The sequence below is a fragment of the Grampus griseus genome, assembly GCF_964374135.1.
Source record: "Grampus griseus genome assembly, chromosome: 1".
Taxonomy (NCBI): Eukaryota; Metazoa; Chordata; class Mammalia; order Artiodactyla; family Delphinidae; genus Grampus; species Grampus griseus.
Genome location: NC_139017.1, coordinates 126520765 through 126538789, shown reverse-complemented (window position 1 = coordinate 126538789; position 18025 = coordinate 126520765). Strand labels below are relative to the sequence as shown.

The 18025-nt window shown below is 39.4% G+C and overlaps 1 protein-coding gene and 1 pseudogene across 3 annotated transcripts in view; one reads left to right on the top strand and one right to left on the bottom strand.

Annotated features, from left to right (window-relative positions):
• PDE4B (phosphodiesterase 4B) overlaps positions 1–18025 on the top strand; it is a gene marked incomplete at its 5' end in the record, with an annotated part of 484828 nt that overhangs the window by 402470 nt on the left and 64333 nt on the right. The window lies entirely within an intron of this gene.
• On the bottom strand, positions 6099–7479 carry LOC309835452 (dihydrolipoyl dehydrogenase, mitochondrial-like; annotated as a pseudogene). Its single transcript has one exon. The product of its transcript is annotated as a dihydrolipoyl dehydrogenase, mitochondrial-like (transcript).

The following is an 18025-nucleotide window of genomic DNA, read 5'->3' as shown; positions in this document are numbered from 1 at the left end:
AATGGAGAGGGGTTAAGTGACTAGCCCAAGGTCACATAGTTACTAAAAGAGAAAATGAGAATTGAGAATGTAGAGCTTTTGAAGGCCAAGTCATCATTTGGAGACAGAGAACCACGGAAACAAATCAAAGCTTCACTACTTAGCAGTTTGAAAGATAAAGTTTACAAAACTGACTTTGCAGGGATGGCAGAACAATCCACATAAATCATCAAGTACATACCTGCCACCTAGTAGATGCTCATTGAATGGTAGCTATGGTTCTTAAATGGAATGAGCTGGAAAGTTGAATGAGTATTCCATAATTTTGATTTAATTGGTGAACGTACATATTTCAAATACCTGACCCATATCAAATATGCTCTTCTCTCCTTATTGTTTTAAGTGTCCAAATTACTCAGGTAATCAACCCACGCCCCCCTTCCTTCTACCTTTTTGGATGTGATCTGTGCCCAAGACTCCCTCAGACACACTAATTCTACATAATTTGAAAAGTAACATAAATATTTCTGTTGTCCTTCTGTTCTTTCTAAGTAAATTTGAATGAATTCAAGATATTTTTCCAATGGCTTTAGGTATAGATGTTTGCAATGGACCAGAACTCCCTGGGGGTAAGATGAAAAACAAACCCAGCTGGAGTATCCTGGTGACCCAGTAGCCCAGACCTGCCATAATAACCTATTTGGGGATGCCATGGTAATCTGGTCTGTGGCATTTGGCCGAGTGGTTCCAATTGTGACATATGATGATTCAAGTTTACTCATGTACACACCAGAACTTCACAAAATGACCTTTTTTGAGGTCTTTGAGGTTAGGGAGGGAGCAGGGAGGAGCACCGAGGCGCTCTAAACAAAGCAGCTTTGTTTTTACACCACTTGTTTGGACAAATGTCCCCTCATGTGCAGCAGCTATTTGCTGCTGGGCTCTTGGCAGAATGACTAAAATGGGACCGAAATTAAGGACACATTCTGAAGTCCCCTGGAAAATCACCCTCTCCGGCAAATGTTACCCTTGGGATGGTAACTCAGTGGATGATTTCTTGTCACTCCCTTCCTTACTCACTTTTTTCCTTTATGGGCATTTTCAAGGTGGTTGAAATGGCTACTTCTTAGGCATCTGCTATGCATATCCTGTACCAGGTCCATGGAGGATGGAGCATGGGGAAAAATCCATTTATCATCTTTGGGATTCATTCTCCTGGTCTGTAAAATGGAGAATTAGACTACCTTAGTGATTCCCAAGTTTTATACATATTTAATAAAGCATATTCAATTTTTCATTTAAAAAAGAGAAGAAAAATATCTTCAGAAACCACAGAAAATAAAGCTTCACAAACTCTTCTTAGCCAATACGGATATAAAAAGCACAGAATCCCAACAGAAGGGCCATCTGAATCTACATAAGGGCAAGGTATGTGATCTTTTATGTTTTTAAACTTATAAAACCGGTAGGAAAAAAAAAAAAAAACAACTGGTTGAGAAACTCTGGACCAGATAATCTCTAAGGTTGTTTTCAAGTTCAAGAAATCTATAGTTGTACAAAATTGCCTCCCAAAAACAATTGGTGTTTTTATAGCTCAAAGAAGAGAGATGTATTCTTAGAGAAGGATAAATCGTCAGGGCTTGAGAGAGAGTCAGTCATTTCCAACACTGACTTCTGATTGTTGATTCGTAAACAAATGTGTGTGCTGACCCACAAAACACAAATTCCGATTAATTCTACTGATATTGGCCAGCAATCTAATTAATTTAGGCCCGAAGTGAATTTTTGACTTGAATTATCAATCTCTAATATCTTACTAGCCTAAGTTAACCAGATAATTTAATGAAGAAGTATTTATTAAACTACTTCGGTTAACTTTCTCTTTAACTCTTTTTTTTTTTGAGGGTTAAATTATAAAACTTTATTTTCATTACAGTTTAAATTCAGATCCCAAGCTTCCCATCTTTCTGTCGCACTTTTGATCTCTCCCTAATACCGTCTGTGCATATCCAATTCCTCCCATCTTCTTAAGAGCTGTTCAAATGCCAGTCCCACAAAAAGGTTTCCTCTTCTTCCACCCTCACTTCCTTGCAGGTGAAAAGAATTTCTCATGTTATCAATTTCCCCAGCACTTGATATTGTGGGATCTCTTTAACTCATGTGCTTTACAAACAAATGGCTAATACATTTAAAAGAAAGAAACAATAACATCTTAAGTTCTTTTTTTTTAAAGCTGTATTTTATACGGATTTTCTTTGCATGTGAACTTTTTTATTAATTCAGAATGATGAGACAAAAGAGGAGAGAAACAAGATTAGACGTCGTAAAGGAAAAATCAAAGAGCAGAGAAACTGGCAAGAAATTGAATTAGAAGAGAAAGTGAGGAATAAAATCCAAAAAAGTTTTTTAGGGAAAATCCCTGTGTAAAGGAAAAGAATCCAAAGATACAACACATGTGCTTCATGACTCAAAGGTATTGGCTTTGTACCTGGGTGATTCATTTGGTGGAAAACATAGCTGGGTCAGAGAACTTTTTGCTGGCCCCAAACTTTCTTGGAGTCATTTGAAGCTTCATTTTGTGTGTGTATTTTTTCTCACTTCTTCAAAGGAAATATTAATTGCTTTTCAGAAATAGCCCTGGTCATTGGAGTTTATCTGTTTGAGCACTTGAGATTTAGAATTAGATCATGGACTTTGGAGTATGGAAAGTATTTAAGAAACTGGGACAGATTTGTTCCAAGCGACCTCTCTTTGTCTCCTGACAGGAATAGATAGATAGTAGGTCCTGCAAGGGAGCCCCGTTGAATAGGTCCAAAGGGGACAATCTGCCCCTTGGAAAAGATAGACTGGACCAGTGGTTTAGAACTTTTTGGACCATGACTCGCAGTAAGACATAAAGTTTACATCAAGACTGAGTCCCCACATATGCATGTGTTTTATAAAACAATATCTTACTACATGTGTTATACCTGATGTTTTCTATTCTAGTCTAGTCTTTTGTTGTTTAAATAAATACTGACCAAGACCCATTAAATAGATTTCATAACTTATTATTGAATTTCTACATATGTTCGCCAGTTTCTTTCCTGTCTGCAACACCTTCCCTCAGACACACACACATTGCTCAAATACAGTACAGCCCATTTTCAGAAGCATCGCTCTCACTCCACCCCACATGTCAAAATACTTGCAGTTTCTTGAGCACCATGCTCTCTTTCACTTCCCTGCACGTGTCATTCTCTGTCTCTACTCAAAGCACTTTAGAGCTTTCTCACTCCACCTCCCTTTTCTGCACCAAGCTAACTCCATCTGGTTAAGACTCAACCCAAGGCTCAAAAGTCCTTCCCCTCAGGCTGTGTTGACCTGTTTTCTGCTCTCTCCCAAGCATCCTGGAGACATCCTTGTCTTTATCTCAGCCTCATCTTGCTATGTTACGGTGATCCATTTATATGCTTTTCTTTCCCACTAGACTCCCTGAAAGCAAAGGCTATGTCTTATATCCCCAGGAACTGGTCTACGGTTTGACACATACCTGGTTCATAAATTTTGGATGAATGAGAGCCTGCCTATTGGTCGGCACATAGTACTGAGTTGCTGCCTCCTTGGTAAGTTGTAGTCTGTTTACCACAAACGAGAAATGAGTATTCTTTAGTGGAAAATATGCACCTGAGTTGCAGTAGATGTGCTGACCCTCAGAATCTTTTTTCTGTTGCTCATAAGATATAGTGTAGCAAAGCAGGTGGAAAACTCAGGCTTTGGAGCTGCACAGAACTGGATTTGAATTTTGGCCCATTGGTTACAAGCTCTGTGACCTTAAGCAAGTTACTCAATTTTTTAAAATCTCAGTTCCCTCATCTGCAATAATGACCTTCTATGGCTGTTGTTAGGATTGTGTAGATGTTAAATAATGGGATATAAGCTCCGTGAGGGCAGGAATTTTTGTCACTTTAGTACCTTGTCATGGACTTAGAAAAATGGCTGGCACATATTTGTTGCATAGGTGAATATTTTACTGCTCTCAATAGGCCCTCAGTAATTCAAAGCAGCTCTTATTCCTGTGAATATCTTATCAAGTTTTGCACAGGATTCCTTGGAATATGCATGATGTGCATGATAATTCCTTATAACTTCTTTGGTCAGAAGTTAGGCTCCTACCTGTGAGAGGACACTTTCATACCCTGACATTCAACGATTCAAGATGCAGGTAGAAACATTTGTCTTCCTGAAGAATGTTGTATTTCATGCTGTTAGTCTAGAATGAAGTTTAGTCATTGCAAGGTTGGTTGATTTTGTAGAGGTCCTTCAGTTCTGTTTTTGAGTTGCCATGTATGGGCGTTTGATTCTTTCTTCTTCTCTTGTCTCTTTTCCTGTTAGACATCCATGAGCCATATCGTCATTCACTACGTATTAGATAGACTCACACAGATTCTGATTCAGGGTCTTGGGAAACATGACTGAAATTCTCAGTGTTCCTAAAGTTGTTTCATTCTTTTCCTCTGCAGAGATCTTGTGTAAGATCCATAAGGATGGAAAATCCATTATTGCCTAATGTCCTTACTGTTTCCCATTTCATGAATAGAGGTTTGTATTCCTAAGTTTCATTTTGAGCCTTTCCTATTTTCAGTACTTTCCTGAGTATCTTGTGCCAAATAATGAAAGTATCGTTTTAAGCTTTTTTGAATTTCATTAGCTCATGGACATCTCTCAATACTACATTTCTACCAGAAAGACAAAACAAAGAAAGAAATTTTAAGAAGCAATTCTCAAAGTCTTCCACAAAACAGGACAAATAAAATGATGGTATTGCTTCATTTAAAAGATCCACATCAAAATGTTCTAACCTTAACTTTCTCATGCCAAAAGCCACTTCATTGTAGTATTTACTGAAGAATCTTTTAAGTAGTAGGGTTAAATGATCCAGATTATTAGTCCATTATGGTTGTTTACCTTGTATTTCACACGGTAATAACAGGGTTGTCCTACTCTTTTATATGTAAAAGTCTGCCAAAAACTATTTTACTCATTTGTTAGTGAATTTAGGTGTGAATTCCAAAGTGTGCTCCTTATCATAAATTCCTCAGATATATAATAACAGAGTGTATACAAAAAAAGAATGGTAAATCCTATGACACTATATTAATTTAATATCTTAAGTCCATCAACGGAACAATATACTAGTATACTTTTGTTCTCACACTGACTTCTGTTTTCAAACTTAAGATTACCCCTAAGTTACTATAGTCATATCAGACTAGGTGGGGCTCTTCATTACATTTTTGAAAGTAGGAGGAGGAATATATTTGGGGGAAAATAAGACATATTTTGGTAGGTGGAATTAAGAGAAGGGGAAGCTTGCCTGACTAACTAATAGGTTTCACTTAGTTGGTTCAGTGTTGGAGGACAGGTAGACCACAGAAGGGCAGAGCTTTCTGGAGAAAAGAGGAGGGTTAACATTTATGGAATGCCTACTACGTGCTAGGTGTTTCACAGTCCTTTACATCATCACACAGAAACTCTGGAGAAGATTATTGCATTAAATTAAAGATATGCTGCCCATAACAAAAATTCAGTCATCTGTCCAAAGTCCTACAACTCCTAGGGGGCAGGGTCCAGATTTGAACCCAAGCTTTCACAACTTGTGTTCTTTCCACTAACAGCACGGTCTTAGGATACTCCAGGTAAACCTGTATGTGTCCAGTCAGGTGAATGTTGCACTTGACATCTTTTAAATTTCCACTTTACAAACAATTTCTTGACAAACTGAGGGAGAAGTTCCACACAATGGAACTGAGATATCATCTCCGCTTTCTACCCCTGAATGGTTCCTCTGAGGGCATCACTGCAGCCTTTTACATGGATATGAAAACATTTAGTAGAGTGGAAAATATTGTGTTCATGGTAGCCAAAAGTTCCTATAGTACTTTTTTTTTTACATCAGTTCATTTTATACATGTTTAACATATTCTAATGACTGTTTCCAATGTGAAAACCAAGTTTAAAATAACTTGATCACCTTGTTTCAAACACAGCTGTTCACATACCATACTCCAGCTCCATCCATGTAAGTAAATCCTCTATAAAAGCTCCCAGGAAATTTCAGAAAAATATAATCTTCTAATTTAAAAGTTGATCAATTTGCCAAATGATGCAGGCAGGTTTGCTTCTCTAAAAGCTTCTGATAAGGTCGGATGTGCATGACAGACTCTAGCTATATCTTCACAGGATGCTCCATATTCCAGTGCAAGAGCAGCTCCATTTATCATTTCACCAGCACCTGGTCCTAGAATATGTGCTCCCAATACTCTGTCTGTTGATTTCTGCCCAAGTATCTTCACCATACCATCTGTGTCAGCGTTTGTCTTAGCTCTGCTGTTAGCAGCAAATGGGAATTTCCCAACTTTGTACTCAATACCCTCTTCTTTCAACTGCTCTTCTGCTTTGCCAACCCAAGCAACTTCAGGGTGTGTGTAAATCACCGATGGTACACAATTGTAGTCAATGCGCACAGCGCCACCAGCCATCCCTTCTACACAGATAAAGCCTTCATCCTCTGCTTTGTGAGCCAGCATTGGACCAGCAACCACATCGCCGATTGCATAGATATTTGGAATTTTAGTTTGGAATCTGGTATTTACTAGAATTCTACCTCTAGGATCCAGCTCAATTCCAAGCTCCTCTAGTCCCAAATTCTTAGTAAAGGGTCGTCAACCAATGCAAACCAGGAGTACATCACAAGTGATAACTTCAGCTTTATCACCAGAAGCAGCTTCAATAGAAACATCAATTTTTCCATCTGACTTCTTAGTAGCACCAGTAAATTTGGTATTCAATTTAAATTTAAATTCTTGTTTTTGAAGGATGCATTGAAAGTTTAGATATCTCCATATCAATTCCAATTCCACCAACATGACCCCAAAACTCAACTGCTGTCACGTCTGCACCAAGTCTTTGCCAAACTGAGCCCAATTCTACACCTATTACTCCTGCACCAATGACAACCATCTTTTCTGGAACATTTTTTAAAGACAAAGCACCTGTAGATGACACTACTGTATCTTCATCAATCGTAATTCCAGGAAAAGGAGTGACTTTTGAACCTGTGGCTATAAGAATGTTCTTTGTATCAATAACTTGAGTGCTGCCATCGGCTTTCATAGCGGTGACCTGATTTTTCCCAGTTATCTTTCCATATCCATTTACATGAGCAACCTTATTCTGTTTGAATAAGTGGGCAATTCTACCCATTAAAGCTTTTACTGCATTACTCTTCTGCTCCATCATCTTCTCTAAATTCAAGCGAACTTCAGACATTTCAATTCCTCTAAATGCAAAATCTTTTCCATGGGCCATATGGTAACAATGAGAGTTATTCAATAAAGCCTTAGAAGGAATACAACCAACGTTCAAACATGTTCCACCGAGTGTTTCATTTTTCTCAATGCAGACTACCTTGAAGCCTAACTGGGCAGCTTTAATAGCAGCAACATATCCTCCAGGACCAGAACCTATCTATCACTGTTACATCAGCATCAATTGGTTAATCTGCATAAGTTCTCAGTGGCACTGCAGAAACTCCTTGCAGACCATGAGATATTCGATTGAAATGGCCTCTCTTATATTCCTCAGTCAGAAGTCCAAAAATCAGCTTCACGGGGCTAAAAACGTGGTGTCATCAGGGAGGATTCCTTCTTAGACTCTAGTGGACACTCCAGTTCCTTGCCTTTACCACCTTCTAGAGGCTGCCCACATTCCTTGACTCGTGGCTCTCTCCTCCCATCTTCAACGCCGGCAATGTTGTGTCATCACGGCTTCTCCTCTGACTCTCCCTATAGTACTTTTTAATAATAATAAAGTTGATTGCAGAATGGAAATATTACAAGGAAAAGTAACATGCTATAGTATAAACTCCTAATGATATGAATATTAAAATGCAATCAAATGCATATTGAGGACATTTGCTCTATTGCACAAACACAGGCATCCAGAGTGATGTCTTCTCTCTACTGTTCTTGCTTTTATCTTTAGCCGTGTGAGAAGACTTTCAAGGGTCCTATTTCATTTCTCAGAGTGACAGGCTCATCCTACAACAAGCAGAGTGACTGGCCAAAGCTAACGGCTTCCTTGAATAAATTCATTTTCTGGTGATTTGGGTTCCCCTCTTCACAAGACTTCCTGAGATACTGATCATGGAAGGGAATATTATCTCTTTAGTTCTGGGCACTTAGTCAGCACTCAGACCACATTCCTGGCTGCAGCCTAGAACATCACTTCTGGCTGGACTCACTTCTCCTTGCCCACCGAGATCAGCCAATTCACTGAACTTTATTGATTGTGAGCTGCTGATTTATCTAGTCTCCTCTTTTCACGTGTGAGGGACAGAGATTTGGAATGACTTCCCTCTGCTTACATAGCTGATGATAGAATGTGGGCTGGAATCCACATTTGACTCCCAGTCCAGAGCTCTTTCCACTCCCCGGTCCCTCACTTATTAATACATTCATCAAATATGTGTTAGATGCCTACATGCGTGTAAGGAGCTGTGACTTAAGACACAGATCCTGCACTCAAGGCCTTTACCCTTCTCTATGTTTTTGATTTCCAGAGGGTCTGAGTTCCATTAGGAAGATGACTCTATGCCAGGGCAATCTCTCTACCCTGGATGGATTGGGCAATCACAACTTGTTAGGTACAGCTCCATTTCTAGTATCCAAATGTATTGTTCATAAACAGCCTATTCTCTAGTCTTCTTTTTATTGGGTTTTCTCACCCAAACATGACATTATTGACAGATAATGTTTAAATGGGTGGGCTCTGAAGATCAAGCTATTAATACCTCAAGTAGTCTTCATTTTCTCCCTAGTAAAAGATAGCATGGATGTGTATGCATGTGTGTGTGTGTGCATCGGGTGTAGTGCACTGAAACACTCAGAAGAAAACCATTTGTTCATGAATGGGCCACAGTACAAGCTACAGATCTCTTCTGGGCCTCACATGGCTGCCACATACACCAGACTACCAATAGCAGATAAGCAGATTTTTGTCAACTGGTAATTTTTAATAATTTAAGCATACTTTTTCCCATTATTTTAAGGACCTGTTTTGGAGCTTCTTCATTTGAGCAGCAAGTATTTCCTGAGGGCCTGCTGTGTTCCCAGTTCTGTAAAGTTTTGGGCTATGGGAAACTGAGTCAGATATCATGATCCTCAAGTCACTTTCATGCTTCTTGTGCTGTCATTCTTGCTTCAGTTGATCCTGAAGTAAAAAGGACTCGTATGTCACAGAGGAGGTAGCTGAGGCCCCGAGAAGTTTAGTGACATGCCAAGATCCCCAATACTAGCAAGTGATAAAGCTGGGGCTAGATCTCTGATCTTTTTGCCACTGGACAGTACTCTTTTCTTTTTTAACTACACAAGATTGCCTGTCAATATTTTTCAAAAACACGGGATATATTAGAGAAAGAATTCCTTGCAGACATATAATTGTGACCTCATGACAGAATAATAACAATGAAATGAAAATGTTAAAGTTAATTTAAAATGTTACCTAAAACTAGGTCGTGAATGTATCCCCTAGCCTTTCCTCCCCATGGGCATAAGTGAGTTCCTTTCCCAAATGACTGGTTTGGTTTTTTACACCCATGTGAGTTACAAAGACCTTTTTATTACAGGGATCCCTGCTGAACTTCTCCTAGGGAATGACTGTGTTGGGAGAAATACAAGTAGCGAGTTCACTGGGCGTTTATAACTCGAGAGAAATCTCCTGCTAAAGCTTGGAGCTTACTGCTCATCCACCTGATTAACTTTGTCTGGGAGGTGGTCATTAGCCTCCCAAACCCCAGAGGTTTGGACTGTTCAGTTACACTAAGCCCAGAAGCAGGGAGGGATTAGGACACAGCTTCCCTGGGTGAAAATGGGGAAAGCTAAACTGCTTCCAGATTGCAGTTCACTGTCCTTATACTGATTTCTGGAGGACTTGAGAAGGTCCTGAAGCAGAAGGGACCCATTGGCTTTGGAGGCAAGAGATGATGGAATGCACAGTTCATCCACAAACCAGATGCTCTTAGCATCACTCCCTAGCTGGGTGACATTCATGGGACTCTTTCCCATTGGTTTCCACATTTGTCAAATGAGCAAGAAAAACATAAAGAATTACAGATTGACAGTTTGGTAAGTTTCCCTGATGGTCACCTTACTGTTATCTACTACGTGGGCTATGGTGTTGTGTAGCCTGGGAGAATCTAAAAATCTGGATTTGGGGGCTCTTGATTTATTTGATTTATTGTCAGCAGATGACATTAAAAGTAGCTTGCATTTGCTGAGCAAATCTAGATGGACAATGGTGGGTGGAAACAGGGAGTGGCCAGGATGGTGGCCGGAATTAGAGATTGCAAAGCACTTTCCCACACATTGTGTCATTGGATTCCTGCAAAGTCCTTCAAGGCAGGTATTCCTATTGACAAATGAGACAAATGAGATTTGACAAATGAGAAAATTGATGTTCTAAAAGGTTAAGCAATGTCCAGAGCTCACACACAAAAACAGTGGTGGCAGTATAAAAAGTAGAATATAAGCCAAAGCCCTTGTTTCCTTATGCGACATACCAGAGAGTGATGAGAATCTACCACAAAGCTTTGTAGCTATCCTCAGATAATCAGCAACTGTTTATAGTATATTATTGACACGGGACTCCAGTCTTCTATTCTTTCTGGACCTCTAGAACTTCTCTTGTTTTGGCTTCTCTTCCCACCTCCTCTTGATCTATGTAGCTCCTTCAGCTTACCGCTTAGACACCACTTCCTCCAAGAAGTCCCCAAGACTTTGTTAGGTGACCATTCTTTAGGCTTATGTGGTATCCAGTGATTATCACCACTTTATCCTTACCACTCTAATTAAATTACCCATATTGGAATATCACTGTCCAGGCACTAAAACTAGTTATTTACAAATCATTCACCAGTGGTTATTTTTTCACCATTTAACCCCAACATATAAGATGATAAGCTCTGTCTGGATAAATATTTCTTGAGTAAATGCTGTGTAAGCTACTGTAACCAAAAGGGAATTTGCTTCCACATTACCCTTGGGGGAGGAGAAGATGGAAAGCTCTTTTAAAGCCATCTAAAACAGTAGCATTCCCAGGAGGAGGCTCTCAGGAAACCAAACTCTATAGCCATTTGCTTAAAACATTAGGTTATTCCCAGAAGTAAGACTTAGAGTTGGGAAAGGACTAAAAGTGTGATAAGGATGGAAGTTAGTGTTTGTGTAACTCTATGGGGAAAGAGGTGAGAGTAGATATTTTTGGAGTTACTGGAAAACTTAGCCATGACACCCTGCCTGCTCATGTGTCTGGTGCTATTGCTGGGAACCAAGCTTCATACCAATCCTCTGTCAGATATCAGTTCCTAAGAAGAGACTTGAACTTGCTATGTGGTTATTTATAACTGTATCTTCCTATTTGGTGCCAGATTAGAAGACCCTACAATACCACTGATATATGTTATCAGAACCACATATCGACAGAGTGTGATAATCATGGTAGATGATGAGCAGGGTGTAGGACTCACAAATCGGGTAAATACAGAACCCAGCACTTTAACCTAGAGCCTGTATATCCCAAATCCTTTCAAGTATCTAAGAATTAATGAATGCGTAAATGTAATCATCACATAAAATGAATTAGTGGAGTCCTGGCTGCAAGGCCATTTCTGCAATGGCAGAATCTTAAAGGACATGGAGAGCTTGACAAGGGTTGAGTATTACAGGCATTGTGCTGAACTTTCAGCGAAAGCATCCTAGGCAGTGTGTAAACAAATGGACATGGCTGTGCTCCAGTTAAACTTTATTTACGAAAATAGGCAGTAGGCTGTGTTTGGTTCCTCAGACTTTCCTGATCCTGGTGTAGAGTATAGGTAGCAATTTACAATTTTATTTCCTTCTGAAAATCCTTCCTTTGTTCTCCTTTGCCTACAAGCTGAAGCACAAATTCCTTAACTCTATTCCAATCTGAGCAGTACTTTCATACCACCTGAGAGTTTATGCTCTTTTTCTTCTCTTTGTGCTCAGTTCACATCGTTCTGTTCTTAAGGCTTTCTGCTTAACCAAATCCTACCCATCATTTGTGGAAGATGTTCTCCAGTGGGGTAGAGGGGTTATATCAGAATCATCTGGGGAGCCTTTTGACATTAGACATAGTGCTTATCAACCACCCTAAATTCTGATAGGCCCAATGAGGAGGTGGGGCAGGGCAGGGATTTGTATAGCTTGCAAATGTTCCTAAGCTTATTCAGGTGATAGACACTCGCCCCCCAAACCAGTGCTCTATGGCATTGCTAAAGTCCCACTTCCTCCAAGAAACCTTTCCTAACCACATTAACCCATACTCAGCTTTCTTCCTTTGGACCCCATTAGTCCTCTTTGGCCAAAAAATTCATCTTTAGCACTTACTGTATTTTTTTAGTTTTTTAAGTGTTTCATGTATCTGCCATTGTTGTTCTAGGTGCTGGGGACTCAGCAGTGAACAGGATGGTAAAGACCCTTCTCTCTGAAGATTACATTCTAGTGACAGAGAGAGACAGGCAATAAGCATGTGCCCAAAGGAATGGAGGAGATAATTTCAGATAATGAAAAAAAAACAAGCTAATGGGATAAGGGGTGACCAGAGAAGGGAGCTGGAAGGATAAGAAGGTGCTGTTTTGGATAGGAGAATCAAAAGGGTTTTATGGCATCTATAACTGAGCTAAAAGTTGAGTGCAGAGATCTAGGGGAAAGGAATTATAAGCCAAGGGAACAGCACAGTTTTATCTTTCTTTTCTCTGAAAATGCTGTTGAATGTAGAATGTTGGAGTAGTCAGCCTTAGAGATGATTAACAACAGTTCCCTTATTGAGGACTGCCAAATAAAATGCAGGATACCCAGTAAATTTGAATTTCAGATAAATAACAAATAATTTTTTAGTATAAGGACAGATTATACTATAAGAACTAAAAAAATATATTATTTATCTGAAATTGAAATTTAACTGGCTGTCTTTGTTTGTCTTCATTTTGTTTGTTTTTTGGCTAAATTGGACAACTCTGCAGTTTACTCATAAGAAAAGTAACCCAGGGCAATTTATGTTTGATACCATCCAGTTACTTGGAGCTGAGTTGGAACAAACTCTGAATCTAAAGCAGAGCCAATTCAATTTGGTGTTGATATGTTAGAATATCTTACATTGTTTTCTAACTGTTTCCTTGGGTAGTGATTTGTCTCCCCAACAACTCCTTATGGTCATATTTCCTGTGACTTTTATTTTTTTATCATACACAAGGTACAATATTAAGTACTTAATTCATTCTTTTATCCCCTTTCTATTATAAGCCTACAGTAGAAGTACTGATCTGGGTACAAAGAGGACATGGCCTCTGTCCTTCAGATAATGAAAAATGCGTATATATAAATCACTTTAAATCAGCTAAGAACATGATAAAGTGTCACTGCAGAAGAGCGTGATGGCACTGGTGTTCTGAGCAGGGACAGATGGCTTCCAGCCGTGGGATTCACGGAAGACGTCAAGTAGAAGTTCCATCTGACTTGGGACTTGATTGATGGCAAGGATTTCAATAAAGGATTACAGAGAACATCATCTATGCAGAGAAAACAGCACAGACCAGGAGATCGTGGTGAAAATAACAGGACTTACTTGGGGAACAAATCCATCCCTGTGTTTGCAGCTGAGATTGAGTAAAGGAGAAGAGTACGTGATGCTGGACCTGGGTTAGAAAGAACCCTGAACACCAAATAAAGGTATTTGGATGTATTAGAAAGGTCCTGGGGGTCATTAAAGATTTTTCATCTGGCACTTGATGTAATGAGTCACGTATGAAGAAAATCAATCTTTTGACGGTATAAAACATGGAGACCAGTGAGAAAGTGACTGCAAAAGCCCTGGTTGGTTAAATGAGGGCTTGACTATAATTTATAATGAGAGAAAGGGAAAGATGGGACTGGATGCAATCGATATTTTTGAGGTAGAATCCACTGAGCCTGCCAACTGGTAGGTTGTAGAAACTGAGAAAAAACAGGAAGCATGGAAGATAAAGCAGAGATTTTAAGTTTAGATAACTATGGGAATGTGGATACCATTAATAAAAAATATGGAAGTCAGGGAAAAGGGCAGATTGTAGGTGGGAAGAAGATTATGGCTTTATCTTTTTAAACATAGCATTATAGAATTTCACAGCTATTGAAGTCATTATGATTATGCCCAATCCCTTTGTTCCGTGTAGAAGAAAATCCAGCGAGAGTAAATGACTTGTCTATGATCACTCTGCAAGTTAGTGGAATAGCCAGTTGGGGAAATCAGATGCCTTGAACAATGCTTATTTCATAAAATGATCTATTTTATGATGAGTTTGAATTTGTAGAAGTAGAATAATGATGTGGTAAGATGCACTAGTCAGCTGGAAACGTAGATGTGGCATTTCAGTAACAGATCAGGGACAATGATTTGGGAGCTATCAAAATGAAAATGACATATAAAGACATGGAAGTAAATGAAGCTGCCAAAGGAGAGATTAGAGTCACTAAGTCAAGTGTGACAGATGTCAATGGATACTAAGAAGTACCCTCTAAAAAATAAAATAAATAGGAAGTGCCCACTAAGTTTCACATTCAGGAGGCCCCTGGGTTTTGAGAGAAAGAGAGAGAGAAAGCAGTTGCCATTGAATGGAGGGAGCAGAAGCAAGACTACAGATATTGAAGGTTGATGGGCTGGTGAAGAAGTGGAACTAGAATTTAAAATTATTTCTCTGGAAGGTGGCAATAAAAGAAGAATGATGTGATAATGTTGAAGCAGGGCCTAAAGAAAAGCTTTTAGGTTGTAGGATGGGAAAAACATAAATGAGTGTATAGTAGAAACAGTGAAGGTCATGGAGAACAAGTTGTTAAAGGTGTAAATGGGTGAGGGTATAACCGAAATTATCAAGGTCTTTAAAAAAAAAAAACTAGAGTGGAGGAGAAAAAAACAAAACAAAGTGAGGAGAGACACTAAAATGGATAGGTAAAAGTGGAGACAGAGAAGCCTCCTGAGGCATGAAAGGGGTGAAGTTGGTAGAATTCAAATTGACCTTTATCTTACCAGTGAAGTAGGAAATTGGATCTTTGGTAAAAGTGAGAGGATAGACATGGAAATGGGAATTTGTGAGCAGTGGGAATGTTTTCATATACACCTATGAGGAATCAGTAGGGAGATGATAAAACTGCACTAAGAGCCCTGCTGAGGTTAGACTTGGTCATTTGTGGTAGATGTAATTAACCTAGTATTGATGCTTTTCAACTATGGCAGCAGAAGAGAAAATATGGACAATGGGGGTTTCCCAGGAATTCCCAGGTAGTGGGGAATATTATTGTTTTATATACTAGTGTTGATGGGATTCATGTTAGATGAAGATCCAAGCAGAATGGGCAATGTGGGGAGGAGTAAAGGGCAAAAATCAGGTTTCCAAGAGCACCTTTATGCTAGGATTTCTGATGGCATTTGCACACATTGTTTCATGTAATCCTCATGACGAGTAATCATAACCTTATGAAGTAGCCATTATGACCCCAGTTACCCAGGTAGAGACCCTCAAAGTCACATTGAACATGCAATTGCTTAAGGACTCAAACCTGTAAATGGTAGAACCTTTTCTTCTTCAAACCACGTTGGCTCTGCCCTCCAGTAGCCATGAAAAAATTACAAAATTAGGCAGGTAAGAAGGTTGAGCTTAGTAGAGGTATTTCAGAATTAAAGGTGGAACACTTCCCACTGAGAAGCTCCAAAGGGAAACAGAAGTGACAGAAGCAACAAGATGCTAGTTACAGATGTCAAGGCCCAAGAAGCTAGAGTTAATTGATTTTTTTCCAGAAACGATTTATTGAAATATAGCGTGCAGAGAGAAAAGCACACAAATCACAAGTGTAGAAGTCAGTGAATTTTTATAAAACGAACACAACCACGTAGTCAGAACCTGAAACAAGAAATACATCATTGCCAGCCCCATGAAAGCCCCCCTCAAGTGCCCTCCCAGTCACAATCCCCCTCAAGGTAACCACTCTCTTGACCTCTAACATCATAGACTCATTTTTCCCTCTTTTGAACTTTATATAAATTGAATCATATTTTTATGTGCTTTTTAATATTTGATTTCTTTTGCTCGACATTTAAGTTTGTGAGATTCATCCCTGTTGTTTCATGTGGCAATTGCTCTGATTGATTTAACCACCACACAACCTTGCAAATAGTACCACCTTCTCTAGCGATAAGAGAGTCTGATTATGTGAGACAGAGAAACAAAAGATTATTTAAATTTCTTTTCTATGTGCTTTCTTTGGGTCTATAGTTGGGAAGACTTGATGGATATGTTTCTGATGTATACAAAGCTATGTTAAAATTGCATTTAGGCATAGTTTGTAGAAAATTTATAAGAAAGTTCTTCATGATCTACTTCATAGCACTACATACAGCCTTACATTCAGAAAAGAAGGTTCAAAATGTCCTGTGAAGTTTACATAGACACTGTCAAGTCAGTAAAGAGGATGGGGTTCAATGAATGTACTGGCATTTTGAAAGAAAACAAATTGTATTATTGTGAGGGTTTGGAACTTTAGCATTCACTGAACTATTCTTAGTTATTTGGGAATCACTTACACTGAGTCCTGGAAGAAGATTTAAGGAAACACCAGTTGCCATTTGGTAATATCTCTTTGGGAAGGCCCTATGTTAGCCATGCTGCAATGCAAATATAAATAACCGGATACATTTTAAGACACATGACACAATGTTCTGAAAATTAATGTCCCAGAGTGGTCAGAGATTTAGATGAGTACATGATTAGCATGGCAAGAGGGTTTAAGAAACCTCCAGGTTACTCACTTCCCTTGATACTCAGTTTCTTCTTCTATAAAATAGAAATAATGCTCCATCTCACTCTCTGGCTGACATGAGAATCAGATGATGGATTTATGAGAAAGCACTTTGCAAACTGTAAGGTAAGATTATGGTATGATTCGTATCGGCCATTTAACCTCCTTTTCAGTTGCTCATGGCAGGTTAAACTGAAGGAAGGATACCCGGATTGGAAGCATCGCAGATTGTAGCAAAATTGAGCAGGAGAATAATAGGATTATGGTTAGGGTTAGGATTAGGATTGGGGTTAGAGTGAGAGTACTGCGTAAGAGTACAGGCTCTGCCCCAGACTGGTAGCTGTGTGGCTTCAGGCAGGTTATTTAACCTTCTCCAGCCACAGATTCATCTCTAGAGTAGAAACAGTAACACTGCTTACATTTGGCAAGAGGAGGAGGTAACTGTCAGCAAAGCGCCCCTCGTGGCACCTTGTGCATAGAATGCTCCCAGTAAATAGTGTTAATTACCGTAATTCTCTAACCACAACAATAATAATGGTATAATAGCTTCAAGCAGCCACTTAGTGCTGTGGATGTGCAAGGCATCTGAAAAACACTGACCTCTTGGAGTACCTGTCTGTGGTTTCATTATTTAGGGCATCCCTTGCAAGTTTGAGAGTGGAAAACAGGCGGGGACCCTGGCAGCTCACACCATACGGCTGCTGGGCACCTGCAGGATTGGGGTGCCAAAGGCACCTCCTGTGGGATGGCTTCTGATGAGGTGAACTACTCTCTCCCTTTCCAGTCCTCTGTGACACGTAAGCTCTTTTCCTCTACTTCCTTAACCAAACAGAATAATAAAATATCAGAGCTAAAAGAGGCCCTAGACATTATCTGTTCCAACACTGGATTTCAAAGCTGCAGAAATGGAACTGAGAGACTGAGGTGAACTGGTGATAAAACTGGGACTGGAGTCCAGATCTCCCAGTTCCCAGTTCAGAACTTTTCCTTCTACCCCAGAGTGACCTCAGAAGATGGCTTCACCTCTACTCTCTCAGTACAAGTACAGGATTATCTCCTTAAGAGTTGGGCCTGAATCTGATTCCTCATGGAATCCCTGGGCAATGCTTTGCACCTAATAGTTACTCAGAAAAATATTTTTAAATGGCATCAGATTTGTGGGA